The following is a 13,751-nucleotide window of genomic DNA, read 5'->3' on the forward strand; positions in this document are numbered from 1 at the left end:
TGTCTGTGTGTGTGTCTGTGTTTGTGTGTCTGTGTGCGTGAGGGTGTGTGTCTGTGTGTGAGCGTGTGTGGGTGTGTGTTTGTGTGTGAGTGTGTGTGTCTGTGTGGGTGTGTGTCTGTGTGAGTGTGTGTTTCGGTGTGTGGGTGTCTGTGTAGGTGTGTGTCTGTATGGGTGTGTGTATCTGTGTCGGTGTGTATGGGTGTGTGGTTGTGTCTGGATGGGTGTGGGTGTGTGTCTGTGTGCGAGCTTGTGTGTGCGTGTTTGTGTGGGTGTGTGTGGGTGTGTGTTCCTGTGTTTGTGGGTCTGTGTGTGTGTCTGTGTTTTTGTGTGTGCGTGTGTGTGTGTCTGTGTTTGTGCGTCTGTGTGGGTATGGGTCTGAGTGGGTGTGGGGATGTGTCTGTGCGTCTGTATGAGAGTGGGGGTGTGAGTGTGTGTGCCTGTGTTTGTGTGTCTGTGTGGGTCTGTGTGTGTGTCTGTGTTTGTGTGTCTGTGTGGGTGTAAGTGGGTGAGGGTGTGTGTCTGTGTTTGTGTGTCGTATGGGTGTGAGTGTGTGTCTGTGTGTGAGTGTGTGTGTCTGTGTTTTTGCGTCTGTGTGTGAGTGTGTGTGTCCGTGTTTGGGCGTCTGTGTGGGTATGGGTGTCTGTGTGTGGGTGTGTGTCTGTGTGTGGGTGTGTGGGTGTAGATGTGTGTGAGTGTGTCTGCATTTGTGAGTGTGTGTGTCTGTATGGGTGTGTGTGTCTGTGTGCCTGTGTTTGGGTGTGTGTGTGTCTGTGTGCGTCTGTGTGGTTGTGGGTGTGTGTCTGTGTTTGTGCGTCTGTGTGGGTATGTGTCTGTGTGTGTCGGTGTGTGTGAGTGTGGGTGTGTGTGTCTGTGTGTATGGGTGTGTTTGTGTGTGTGTTTGTGTCTGTGTGAGTGTGTGTGTGTGTCTGAGTGTGTGTCAGTATGGGTGTGTGTGAGTGTGTATTTATGTTTGTGTGAGTGTGTGTGTTTGTGTGTCTGTGTGGGTGTGTGTGTGTGTGTCTGTGTGGGTGTGGGTGGGTGTGTCTGTGTGGGTGTGTGTCTGTGTGTGAGTGTGTATTTATGTTTGTGTGGGTGTGTGTTTGTGTGTGAGTGTGTCTGTGTGTGGGTGTCTGTGGGTGTGTGTTTGTGTGTGTGTCTGTGTCGGTGTGGGTGTGTCTGTGTGTGAGTGTCTGTATCTGTATGTCTGTGTGGGTGTATGTGTCTGTGTCTAGGTGTGTGTGTCTGTGCGTCTGTGTGAGTGTGGGTGTGTGTCTGTGTTTGTGTGTCTGTGTGTGTCTGTATGCGGGTGTCTGTGTCAGTGAGTCTGTGTGTCTGTGTATGTGTGTGTGCCTGTGTCTGTCTGTGGGTGTGTGTGTCTGTATCTGTGTGTATGGGGGTGTGTTTGTGTCTGTGTGTGAGTGTCTGTGTTTGTGTCTGTGTGTGAGTGTGTGTGTCTGTGTTTATGCGTCGCTGTGGGTGTGTGCCTGTGCGTGAGTGTGTATGTTGGTGTGTGGGTGTCTGTGTATGTGTGTGTGTTTGTCTGTCTGTGTGGGTGTGTGTGTGTCTGTCTGTACGAGTTTGTTTTTGTGAATGTTTGTGTCTGGGTGGGTGTGTGTGTCTGCGTGTATGTGTGTGTTTGTGTCTGTGTGTGTGGGTGTCTGTATGAGTGTGTGTCTGCGTGGGTGTGGGTGTGTGACAGTGAGTGGGTGTGTCTGTGTGTGGGTGCCTGTGTGTCTGTCTGTGTAGGTGTGTGTGTCTGTGTGTATCTGTGTGTGATTGTGTGGGTATCTGTGTGGGTGTGTGAGTGTGTGTGTCTGTGTTTGTGTGTCTGTGCAGGGGTGTGTGTGTGTCTGTGTGGGTGTGTATCTGTGTGTGTGTGTCTGTGCAGGTGTAGGTGTGTGTCTGTGTGTGCGTGTGTGTGTCTGTGTTTATGTGTCTATGGGTGTGTGTGTGTGTCTATGTGTGAGAGTATGTATGTCTATGTGTGTGAGTGTGTGTGTGTGTGTGTGTATGTCTGAGTGTGTGTTTCTGTGTGTGTGTCTGTGTGGGAGTGTGTGTTTCTGTGTGTGTGTGTCTGTGTGTGTGTGTGTAAGAGAGTCTCACATCTGCGGGATTACAGATTATCTCCCCTGTGTTAAGGAGTGGAGGGAGCTTTACTCTCTGTTTAAAGGAGATTTCTGTTTCGAGAATTCAGGGAGATTTACGTCCCATTTCAAAGAGTAGAGAGAACTTTACTCTGTCTCCCCCTCCCTCCCTCCCCTTCCCCCCTCTGTCTCCCCCTCCCTCCCTCTCCTTCTCCATTCCTCCCTCTGTCTCCCCCTCCCTCGCTCTCCTTCCCCATTCCCCCCATAGTCTCCCCCTCCCTCCCACCACTTCCCCATTCCCCACTCTGTCTCCCCCCACCCCTTCCCCATTCCCCCCTCTGTCGGCAACACCCTCCGTCTCCTTCCCCATTCCCCCCACTGTCTCCCCCTCCCTCCCTCTCCTTCCCCATTCCCCCCATTGTCTCCCCCTCTCGTTCCCCATTCCCCCTATGTCTCCCCCTCCCTCCCTCTCCTTCCCCATTCCCCCCTCTGTCTCCCCCTCCCTCCCTCACCTTCTCCATTCCCCCCTCTGTCGGCAACACTCTCCGTCTCCTTCCCCATTCCCCCCACTGTCTCCCCCCTCTCCTTCCCCATTCCCCCCATTGTCTCTCCCCTCTCCTTCCCCATTCCCCCCTCTGTCTCCCCCTCCCTCCCTCTCCTTCCCCATTCCCCCTTCTGTCTCCCCCTCCCTCCCTCTCATTCCCCATTCCCCCCACTGTCTCCCCCTCCCTCCCTCTCATTCCCCATTCCCCCCACTGTCTCCCCCTCCCTCACTCTCCTTCCCCATTCCCCCCTCTGTCTACTCCTCCCTCCCTCACCTTCCCCATTCCCCCCTCTGTCTCCCCCTCCCTCCCTCTACTTCCCCATTCCCCCCTCTCTCTCGCCCTCCCTCCCACTCCTACCCCATTCCCCCTCTGTCTCCCCCTCCCTCCCTCTCCTTCCCCATTTCCGCCCTGTCTCCCCTCCCTCCCTCTCATTCCCCATTCCCCCTCTAGCTCCCCCTCCCTCCCTCTACTTCCCCATTCCCCCCTCTCTCTCGCCCTCCCTCCCACTCCTACCCCATTCCCCCGTCTCCCCCTCCCTCCCCTTCCCCATTCCCTCCTCTGTCTCCCCCTCCTTCCCCATTCCCCCCACTGTCTCCCCCACCCTCCCTCACCTTCCCCATTCCCCCCTCTGTCTCCCCCTCCCTCCGTCTTCTTCCCCATTCCTCCCTCTCTCTCCCCCTCCCTCCCTCACCTTCCCCATTCACCCCCTTCTGTCTCCCCGTCCCTCCCTCTCCTTCCCCATCCCCCCCTCTGTCTCCCCCTCCCTCTCCTTCCACATTCCCCCATCTGTCTCCCCTTCCTTCTCTCTTCTTCCCCATCCCCCCTCTGTCCCTCCCTCCCTCTCCTTCCCCATTCCCCCTTCTGTCTCCCCGTCCCTCCCTCTCCTTCCCCATTCCCCCCTCTGTCTTCCCCTCCCTCTCCTTCCACATTCCCCCATCTGTCTCCCCTTCCTTCCCTCTTCTTCCCCATCCCCCCTCTGTCCCTCCCTCCCTCTCCTTCCCCATTCCCCCTTCTGTCTCCCCCTCCCTCCCTCACCTTCCCAATTCCCCCCACTGTCTCCCCCTCCCTCCCTCTTCTTCCCCATTCCCCCCCTCTGCCCCTCCCTCCCTCACCTTCCCCATTCCCCCTCTCTCTCCCTCCCTCACCTTCCCCATTCCCCCTGTCTCCCCCTCCCTCTCTCTCCCCCTCCCTCCCTCTCCTTCCCCATCCCCCCCTCTGTTTCCCTCTCCCTCCCTCTCCTTCCCCATCCCCCTGTCTCCCCCTCCCTCCCTTTCCCCCCTCTGTCTCCTCCTCCCTCCTTCACCTTCCCCATTCCCCCTCCCTCCCCCTCCTGCCTCATTCACTCTGCTCATTACTTTACCAGTCTCTCTCCCCTCCCCCCTCTCATTTTCTCTCCCCCACTCTCTTTCTTTCCATTCCCATTTCCCGTCCTGTCTCTCAATCGTTCTCTATTCTCTATCTCGTGCTCTTACTCCCTGCTCCTCTTGACCTCTGTTCATCCCCAGTCTCTCTCTCACCTCTGTCGTCTACTCTCTCTTTCACTCTCTGTCTGTCTCATTCTTTCTTTCTCTGCCTCTCTCTTTCGTATTATCCTTCTTTCACTCTGCTCGTGATCGCGCTCTCTCTTTCTTTCTCCCTCTCTCTCTGTCTGTCTCCCATGGAGATTGAGAAGGATGACTGGAACATGCGATATCGAGGGCTGGTCGGACTGAGGCAGCAGGATGAGGCCATTCTGCCCCTCCACCCTTACGTTTGGAGTGACAGCTGCAAAGACTCATGGGAAAATCCCAACACAAAATAAACAAGGTTCCCTTCAATTCCCCTAATTTGGACTTTGCTGCAAAGCTAATTCTAAGTGAGTGGAAAAGCGGCGACCATTTTGAGATCAGGTTACAGGCTTCCGTATAGATCTCGGGATCTCACTCAGAGGCGGGAGATTTGCGCTTCTCCACACTTTGCAGCCATCAGGGGCTGGAGGAGTCACCGGGATAAAAAGTAGAAGTTGCTTTAGCCCTTCCTCTGACGGTCACCATTGGGAATGTGGGTGGGGAGCACAGGGGGAGATTGAAGACCGCGGGAGTTGCCTCCAGGCATCGCCCTGGGATTCTGCGTTACCCTTTCACACACGGGGAAAAATAATGATCTGTTTGCAGCCCAATAGCTGCAAATAAAAGATTGACCGAGCTCGACATCTTTATTTTTGCTGGGACAGTACACGTTTGTAACAATAAGTCCATAAGACACAAGCAGAAGGATGTTTCTGTTTTTAACTTGATCAGGATGTTGGGGAGGCCACAGCCTCTCTTCCTTGTTCCCTGGCAACGTCTCGGCCATGCAGGACCGACTCAGTCCCCTTCCCTCCTTCAGCTTGACCTCTCGTGGTCATCCTGGGAGAGAGTGAGGACTGCAGGTGCTGGAGATCGGGGCTGAAAATGTGTTGCTGGAAAAGCGCAGCAGGTCAGGCAGCATCCGAGGAGCAGGAGGGTCGACGTTTCGGGCACTAGCCCTTCTTCAGGAATGAGGAGGGTGTGCCCAGCAGGCTAAGGTAAAAGGTAGGGAGGAGGGACTTGGGGGGAGGGGGGCGTTGGGAATGTGATAGGTGGAAGGAGGTTAAGATGAGGGTGATAGGTCGGAGAGGGGGTGGGGGTGGAGTGGTCAGGAAGAAGATTGCAGGTTAGGAAGGTGGTGCTGAGTTCGGGGGTGGGGGCAGGGGAAATGAGGAAACTGGAGAAATCTGAGTCCATCCCTTGTGGTTGGAGGGTTCCCAGGCGGAAGATGAGGCGCTCTTCCTCCAGCCGTCGTGTTGCTTTGGTCTGCCGATGGAGGAGTCCAAGGACCTGCATGTCCTCGATGGAGTGGGAGGGGGAGTTGAAGTGTTGAGCCACGGGGTGGTTGGGTTGGTTGGCCCGGGTGTCCCAGAGGTGTTCCCCGAAACGTTCCGCAAGTAGGCGGCCTGTCTCCCCAATATAGAGGAGGCCCCATCGGATGCAGTAAATGATGTGTGTGTATTTGAAATTTGACAAGGCATCGAATCATAGAGGTGTACAAAATGGCAACACACCCTTTGGTCCAACCAACCAGATATCCGAATCTAATCTCCCATTTGTCAGCATTTCACCCAGATCCCTCTGATGGCTCCTTCAAAGGGTGGAGGGGCAGAATGGCCTCTTCCTGCTTCTTCAGTCCTCTCATCCCTTTCCATTCATGTCCCAGCCTCCACCACATCCTCTGGCAGTTCATTCCATACCCGTACCACCCTCTGGGGGAAAAAGTTGCCCCTTAGGTCTCTTTTATATCTTTCCCCTCTCACCCTAAACCTATTCCCTCTAGTTCTGGACTCCCCCACCCCAGGGGAAAAAGACCTTGTCTATTTACCCTATCCATGTCCCCCTCATGATGTTATAAACCTCTATAAGGTCACCCCCTCAGTCTCTCCCCCCACCCCCCAGGGGGAAAAGACCTTGTCTATTTACCCTATCCATGTCCCCCTCATGATGTTATAAACCTCTATAATGTCATCCCCTCAGTCTCCCCCACCCCAGGGGGAAAAGACCTTGTCTATTTACCCTATCCATGTCCCCCTCATGATGTTATAAACCTCTATAATGTCACCCCCTCAGTCTCCCCCACCCCAGGGGGGAAAGACCTTGTCTATTTACCCTATCCATGTCCCCCTCATGATGTTATAAACCTCTACAAGGTCACCCCTCAGCCTCCGACGCTCCAGGGAAAACAGCCCCAGCCTGTTCAGCCACTCCCTGTAGCTCAAACCCTCCAAACCTGGCAACATCATTGTAAACCTTTTCTGAACCCTTTCAACATCTTTCCAATAGGAAGGAGACCAGAATTGTACGCATTATCCCAACAGTGGCCCTAACCAATGACCTGTACAGCCACAACATGAACTCCCAACTCCTGTACTCAATACTCTGACCAATAAAGGAAAGCATACCAAATGCCTCCTTCACTATCCTATCCACCTGCTACTCCACTTTCAAGGAGCTATGAACCTGCACTCCAAGGTCTCTGTGTTCAGGACCTTACCATTAAGTGTACAAGTCCAGGTAAGATTTGCCTTTCCCAAAATGCAGCATCTCGCATTTATCTGAATTAAACTGCATCTGCCCCTCACTGGCCCATCTAATCCTCCTGGTGAAAACATCTTCCCCACACTCCACCCTATCTCAGTATTCTCAAAGTTTCAGTCATATCCTCCTTTCATTCTTTGAAACTCTCATTGAGTACGTCCCCAGAGTACTCAACCATTGCTCCGATGACATTCCCCAATGGTTGAGGACTCTGGGGGGATACAACACAGAGACCTTGGAGTGCAGGTTCACAGCTCCTTGAAAGTGGAGTCGCAGGTGAATAGGATAGTGAAGGTGGTGTTTGGTATGCTTTCCTTTATTGGTCAGAGTATTGAGTACAGGAGTTGGGAGGGTCATGTTATGGCTGTATTGGTCAGTGCATTGGGTGTAGGAGTTGGGAGGGTCACGTTGTGTCTGTATTGGTCAGTGTGTTGAGTGTAGGAGTTGGGAGGTCACGTTGTGGCTGTATTGGTCAGAGTATTGCGTACAGGAGTTGGGAGGTCACGTTGTCGTATTGGTCAGTGTGTTGAGTGTAGGAGTTGGGAGGTCACGTTGTGGCTGTATTGGTCAGTGTGTTGAGTGTAGGAGTTGGGAGGTCACGTTGTGGCTGTATTGGTCAGTGCGTTGAGTGTAGGAGTTGGGAGGTCACGTTGTGGCTGTATTGGTCAGTGTGTTGAGTGTAGGAGTTGGGAGGGTCACGTTGTGGCTGCATCGGTCAGTGCATTGGGTGTAGGAGTTGGGAGGGTCACGTTGTGGCTGTATTGGTCAGTGTGTTGAATGTAGGAGTTGGGAGGGTCACATTGGGAGGTCATGTAGACGAGGCCATTTTCCCTAACCCCCACACACACCCCGGGGTTCGGGGGGAGAGACAGAGCTAGAGGGGCAGACGTTTAGTGGGTGAGGGGCAAAGGGAGCTGGGGTGAAAATGTGTTGCTGGAAAAGCGCAGCAGGTCAGGCAGCATCTGAGGAGCAGGAGAGACGACGTTTCGGGCACGAGCCCTTCTCCAGGAATGATCTCCAGCATCTGCAGTCCTCACTCCCTCCGAAAGGGAGATGAGGGGCAACTTTTCCCCTTCCCCGCAGAGGGTGGTGGGTGTGTGGGACGAGCTGCCAGAGGCAGTGGTGGGGGCTGGGGCAATGCCAACATTGATCGGGGGATGGGGAGGGGGGGGGGAAACAGGAAGGGTTTAGAGGGATAGGGGCCGAGTGCTGGCAAACGGGGACTGGGTTAGGTCGGGGATATCTGGGGCCGGCACGGGCGGGGTGGGGCCGAAGGGCCTGTTTTGTCCCGAGGGTTTGGGCAGAACCGGAGAGGAGGAAGACGCAAGGCCGGAGACGGGGAAATGGGAACGTGAAGGCGGAGGCTGGAGTGACACCAAGAGGGAACCAGCAGCAGACAGGGATGGCACACGGAGCTAGAAGCTGTCCCAGTGGATCCGTCAGGAAAGGCCTGGGACTCAGGAGCGTTCGGGATTCCCGTGCAGCTGGTCCAGCAGGTCCTGGGCCGCGGACATTCCCTGAGCAGCAGCGTGGGACAGCAGCTGTTCCAGCTCCCTGGAAGAACGGGAATGTTTAACAAGGTCACATCGAGAAACAGGGACCTTCCCAACTGCCAGGGCCATCCTGTCCCACGGAAATGATCCAGCTTCCTTCCCCAATCCGGTGTTCAATACAGCCGGAGCTCTGGAGATTATCCATCACCCCCTCTATCCCCTACACCCCCTCTATCCCCTACACACCCTCTATCCCCTACACATAAAGTCTATCCCGTACACCCCCCTCTATCTCTGTGACCCGCCTACTCCCCCTCCCTATCTCTGTGACCACCCTACACCCCCCTCCCTATCTCTGTAACCCCCTACACCCCCCTCCCTATCTCTGTGACCACCCTACACCCCCCTCCCTATCTCTGTGACCACCCTACACCCCCTCCCTATCTCTCTAACCCCCAACACCCCCTCCCTATCTCTGTAACCCCCAACACCCCCCTCCCTATCTCTGTAACCCCCTACACCCCCTCCCTATCTCTGTAACCCCCACACCCCCTCCCTATCTGAAATCCCCCTACACCCCCTCCCTATCTCTGAAATCCCCCCTACACCCCCTCACTATCTCTGTAACCCCTAACACCCCCTCCCTATCTCTGTCACCCCCTCCCTATCTCAGTAACCCCCCCTAGCCCCTGATGATGACCCCTGACCTGAAATGTTGTATCCCCTCCTCCTCTGACCTGTTCTGCCTTTTATCGACGCTGATCATTCAGCATCTTCTGTCCTCACGGTCTCCAACTCACCCGTCATCAACATCATGGGTCATTTTCTTCAGTTGACCCACGGCGAGGTTATAGGCAGCGTGAGGGTGACCCTGCTTCGCGGCTTTCCTAAAGGACCCAGAAAAATGCAGTTAACAGGGGCAAGGTCACTCCCTCAGTGCTGACCCTCCCTCAGCGCTGACCCTCCCACAGTGCGGGGCTCCCTCAGCGCTGACCCTCCCACAGTGCGGGGCTCCCTCAGTGCTGACCCTCCCACAGTGCGGGGCTCCCTCAGCACTGACCCTCCGACAGTGCCCCCTCCCTCTGCACTGACCCTCCGACTGTGTCCACTCCCTCTGCACTGACCCTCCGACAGTGCCCACTCCCTCAGCACTGATCCTCCGACTGTATCCACTCCCTCTGCACTGACCCTCCAACAGTGCCCACTCCCTCAGCACTGACCCTCCCACAGTGCCCACTCCCTCAGCACTGACCCTCCCACAGTGCCCACTCCCTCTGCCCTGACCCTGTGACAGTGCCCACCCCCTGAGCACACACCTTCAAATAGTTTTAGTCCAATTTCCCTCACACTGAATTTGTTTCCAGTCTGATTTGATGGAGCTGTCGGTGAGATAGTTTGGTCTCTCCAACCTCCCAATGTTTCCTGAATGTTCCCGTGTGTCTCTCAGGAGTTGTGAATTTTCACCTTAACATCAGACAGCGTCAGGAAGCAGGATCCTGAACTCTTTGGAGAGGCCCAGGTTTCCTTACCTGAACCACTGCATTGCTTCTAGCTCATTCCTTTCCACTCCATGACCTGTTTTATATCAAGGCAGAAATCAGAGCACATTATACGCATACAGCCAGTCACTCTATCCCTCAGATTATCAAAGTACCTCTCTCTCAGGGAGATATCTGTACACTGACTGGTGTCTCTCAGTCCCCTCTCTCTCTCAGGGAGATATCTGTACACTGACTGGTGTCTCTCAGCCCCCCTCTCTCTCAGGGAGATATCTGTACACTGACTGGTGTCTCTCAGTCCCCTCTCTCTCTCAGGGAGATATCTGTACACTGACTGGTGTCTCTCAGTCCCCCTCTCTCTCAGGGAGATATCTGTACACTGACTGGTGTCTCTCAGTCTTCTCTCTCTCTCAGGGAGATATCTGTACACTGACTGGTGTCTCTCAGCCCCCTCTCTCTCTCTCTCTCTCAGGGAGATATCTGTACACTGACTGGTGTCTCTCAGTCCCCTCTCTCTCTCTCTCTCTCAGGGAGATATCTGTACACTGACTGGTGTCTCTCAGTCCCCCCTCTCTCTCTCAGGGAGCTATCTGAACACTGACTGGTGTCTCTCAGTCCCCCCCCCCCTCTCTCTCAGGGAGATATCTGTACACTGACTGGTGTCTCTTAGTCCCCTCTCTCTCTCTCAGGGAGATATCTGTACACTGACTGGTGTCTCTTAGTCCCCTCTCTCTCTCTCAGGGAGATATCTGTACACTGACTGGTGTCTCTCAGTCCCCTCTCTCTCTCTGTCAGGGAGATATCTGTACACTGACTGGTGTCTCTCAGTCCCCTTTTTCTCTCAGCGAGATATCTGTACACTTACCTTGTAAGTATCTCTGCCCAATGCTGTGCTGAGCACTGGGATATCCAAGATGGGCGTAGGCATGTGTGAGATGGAGATGGAATATTTCGTGGTACATGTAAAGGTAGGAGAGTAATCCGAGAGCCAGGAGAATCACCAGGAGCTGTTGAGTGGTGAGGAAGACGTTATTGTCTGCGGATATTTTGTGTCCCCAGTGTTGGATGTGTGTCCAGGGGTGTGTCCTTTAGCAAGGACAGTGGTGGTGTGAGAGGGGTTCCCCCACACGAGGTGTGCGGGTCAGCAAACAGAGAGTCTGGGAACCTCTCAACTCCGAGGGGCAAGGCCCTTGGGCAGCGTTGGTCATCACGAGGAGAGCACTGTTAAAGAGGACATTCCTCCCTCTGTCTCTCTCTGTCTCTATCACATACTCCCTCTCTCTCTCTGTCTCTATCGCACTGTCCTCCTCTCTCTCTGTCTCCATCACACACTCCCTCTCTCTCTCTGTCTCTATCGCACTGTCCTCCTCTCTCTCTGTCTCCATCACACACTCCCTCTCTCTCTGTCTCTATCGCACTGTCCTCCTCTCTCTCTGTCTCCATCACACACTCCCTCTCTCTCTCTGTCTCTATCACACACTCCCTCTCTCTCTCTGTCTCTATCACACACTCCCCCCTCTCTCTGTCTCTATCACACACTCCTCCCTCTCTCTGTCTCTATCACACACTCCCCCCTCTCTCTGTCTCTATCACACACTCCCCCCTCTCTCTGTCTCTATCACACACTCCCCCCTCTCTCTGTCTCTATCACATACTCTCTCTCTCTCTGTCTCTATCACACACTCCCCCCTCTCTCTGTCTCTATTACACACTCCCCCCTCTCTCTGTCTCTATCACACACTCCCCCCTCTCTCTGTCTCTATTACACACTCCCCCTCTCTCTGTCTCTATTACACACTCCCCCCGCTCTCTCTGTCTCTATCACATACTCCCTCTCTCTCTGTCTCTATTACACACTCCCACTCTCTCCCTGTCTCTATCACACACTCCCCCCTCTCTCTGTCTCTATCACACACTCCCCCCTCTCTCTGTCTCTATTACACACTCCCCCCGCTCTCTCTGTCTCTATCACATACTCCCTCTCTCTCTGTCTCTATCGCACTCTCCTCCTCTCTGTCTGTCTCCATCACACACTCCCTCTCTCTGTCTCCATCACACACTCCCTCTCTCTCTCTGTCTCTATCGCACTCTCCCCCTCTCTCTGTTTCTATCACAGACTCCCTCTCTCTCTCTGTCTCTATCACACACTCCCTCTCTCTCTCTGTCTCTATCGCACTCCCCTCCCTCTCTCTGTCTCTATCACACACTCCCCCTCTCTCTCTGTCTCTATCACACACTCCCTCTCTCTCTCTGTCTCTATCGCACTCCCCTCCCTCTCTCTGTCTCCATCACACACTCCCTCTCTCTCTGTCTCTATCACACACTCCCCTCTCTCTGTCTCCATCACACACTCCCCCTCTCTCTCTCTGTCTCTATCACACACTCCCTCTGTCTCTCTGTCTCTATCACACACTCCTCTGTCTCTCTGTCTCAATCTCAATCATACACTCCCCCTCTCTCTCTGTCTCTATCACACACTCCTCTCTCTCTCTGTCTCAATCTCAATCATACACTCCCCCTCTCTCTCTGTCTCTATCACACACTCCACCCCTCTCTCTGTCTCTATCACACACTCCCCCCCTCTCTCTCTGTCTCTATCACACACTCCCTCTCTCTGTGTCTCTATCACAAACTCCCCCCCCTCTCTCTCTGTGTCTCTATCACAAACTCCCCCTCTCTCTGTCTCAATCACACACTCCCCTCTCTCTGTCTCTGTCACACACTCCCCCTCTCTCTCTCTGTCTCGATCACACACTCCCCCTCTCTCTCTGTCTCTATCACACACTCCCCTCTCTCTGTCTCTGTCACACACTCCCCCTCTCTCTGTCTCTATCACACACTCCCCCCTCTCTCTGTCTCTATCACACACTCCCCCTCTCTCTGTCTCTATCACACACTCCCCCCTCTCTCTGTCTCTATCACACACTCCCCCTCTCTCTGTCTCTATCACACACTCCCCCTCTCTCTGTGTCTCTATCACACACTCCCCCTATCTCTCTCTCTGTGTCTCTATCACAAACTCCCCCTCTCTCTGTCTCTATCACACACTCCCCCTCTCTCTGTGTCTCTATCACACACTCCCCCTCTCCCTCTGTCTCTATCACACACTCCCCCTCTCTCTCTGTCTCTATCACACACTCCCCCCCTCTCTCTCTCTGTCTATCACATACTCCCTCTCTCTCTCTGTCTCTATCGCACTGTCCTCCTCTCTCTCTGTCTCCATCACACACTCCCTCTCTCTCTCTGTCTCTATCACATACTCTCTCTCTCTGTCTCTATCACACACTTCCCACTCTCTCCCTGTCTCTATCACACACTCCCCCCTCTCTCTGTCTCTATTACACACTACCCCCCTCTCTCTGTTTCTATCACACACTCCCCCCGCTCTCTCTGTCTCTATCACATACTCCCTCTCTCTCTGTCTCTATCGCACTCTCCTCCTCTCTGTCTGTCTCCATCACACACTCCCTCTCTCTGTCTCCATCACACACTCCCTCTCTCTCTCTGTCTCTATCGCACTCTCCCCCCTCTCTCTGTTTCTATCACAGACTCCCTCTCTCTCTCTGTCTCTATCACACACTCCCTCTCTCTCTCTGTCTCTATCGCACTCCCCTCCCTCTCTCTGTCTCTATCACACACTCCCCCCTCTCTCTGTCTCTATCACACACTCCCTCTCTCTCTCTGTCTCTATCGCACTCCCCTCCCTCTCTCTGTCTCCATCACACACTCCCCTCTCTCTGTCTCTATCACACACTCCCTCTGTCTCTCTGTCTCTATCACACACTCCTCTCTCTCTCTGTCTCAATCTCAATCATACACTCCCCCTCTCTCTCTGTCTCTATCACACACTCCACCCCTCTCTCTGTCTCTATCACACACTCCCCCCCCTCTCTCTCTGTCTCTATCACACACTCCCTCTCTCTGTGTCTCTATCACAAACTCCCCCCCCCTCTCTCTCTGTGTCTCTATCACAAACTCCCCCTCTCTCTGTCTCAATCACACACTCCCCTCTCTCTGTCTCTGTCACACACTCCCCCTCTCT

This window comes from Hemiscyllium ocellatum (genome assembly GCF_020745735.1).
Source record: "Hemiscyllium ocellatum isolate sHemOce1 chromosome 41 unlocalized genomic scaffold, sHemOce1.pat.X.cur. SUPER_41_unloc_9, whole genome shotgun sequence".
Taxonomy (NCBI): Eukaryota; Metazoa; Chordata; class Chondrichthyes; order Orectolobiformes; family Hemiscylliidae; genus Hemiscyllium; species Hemiscyllium ocellatum.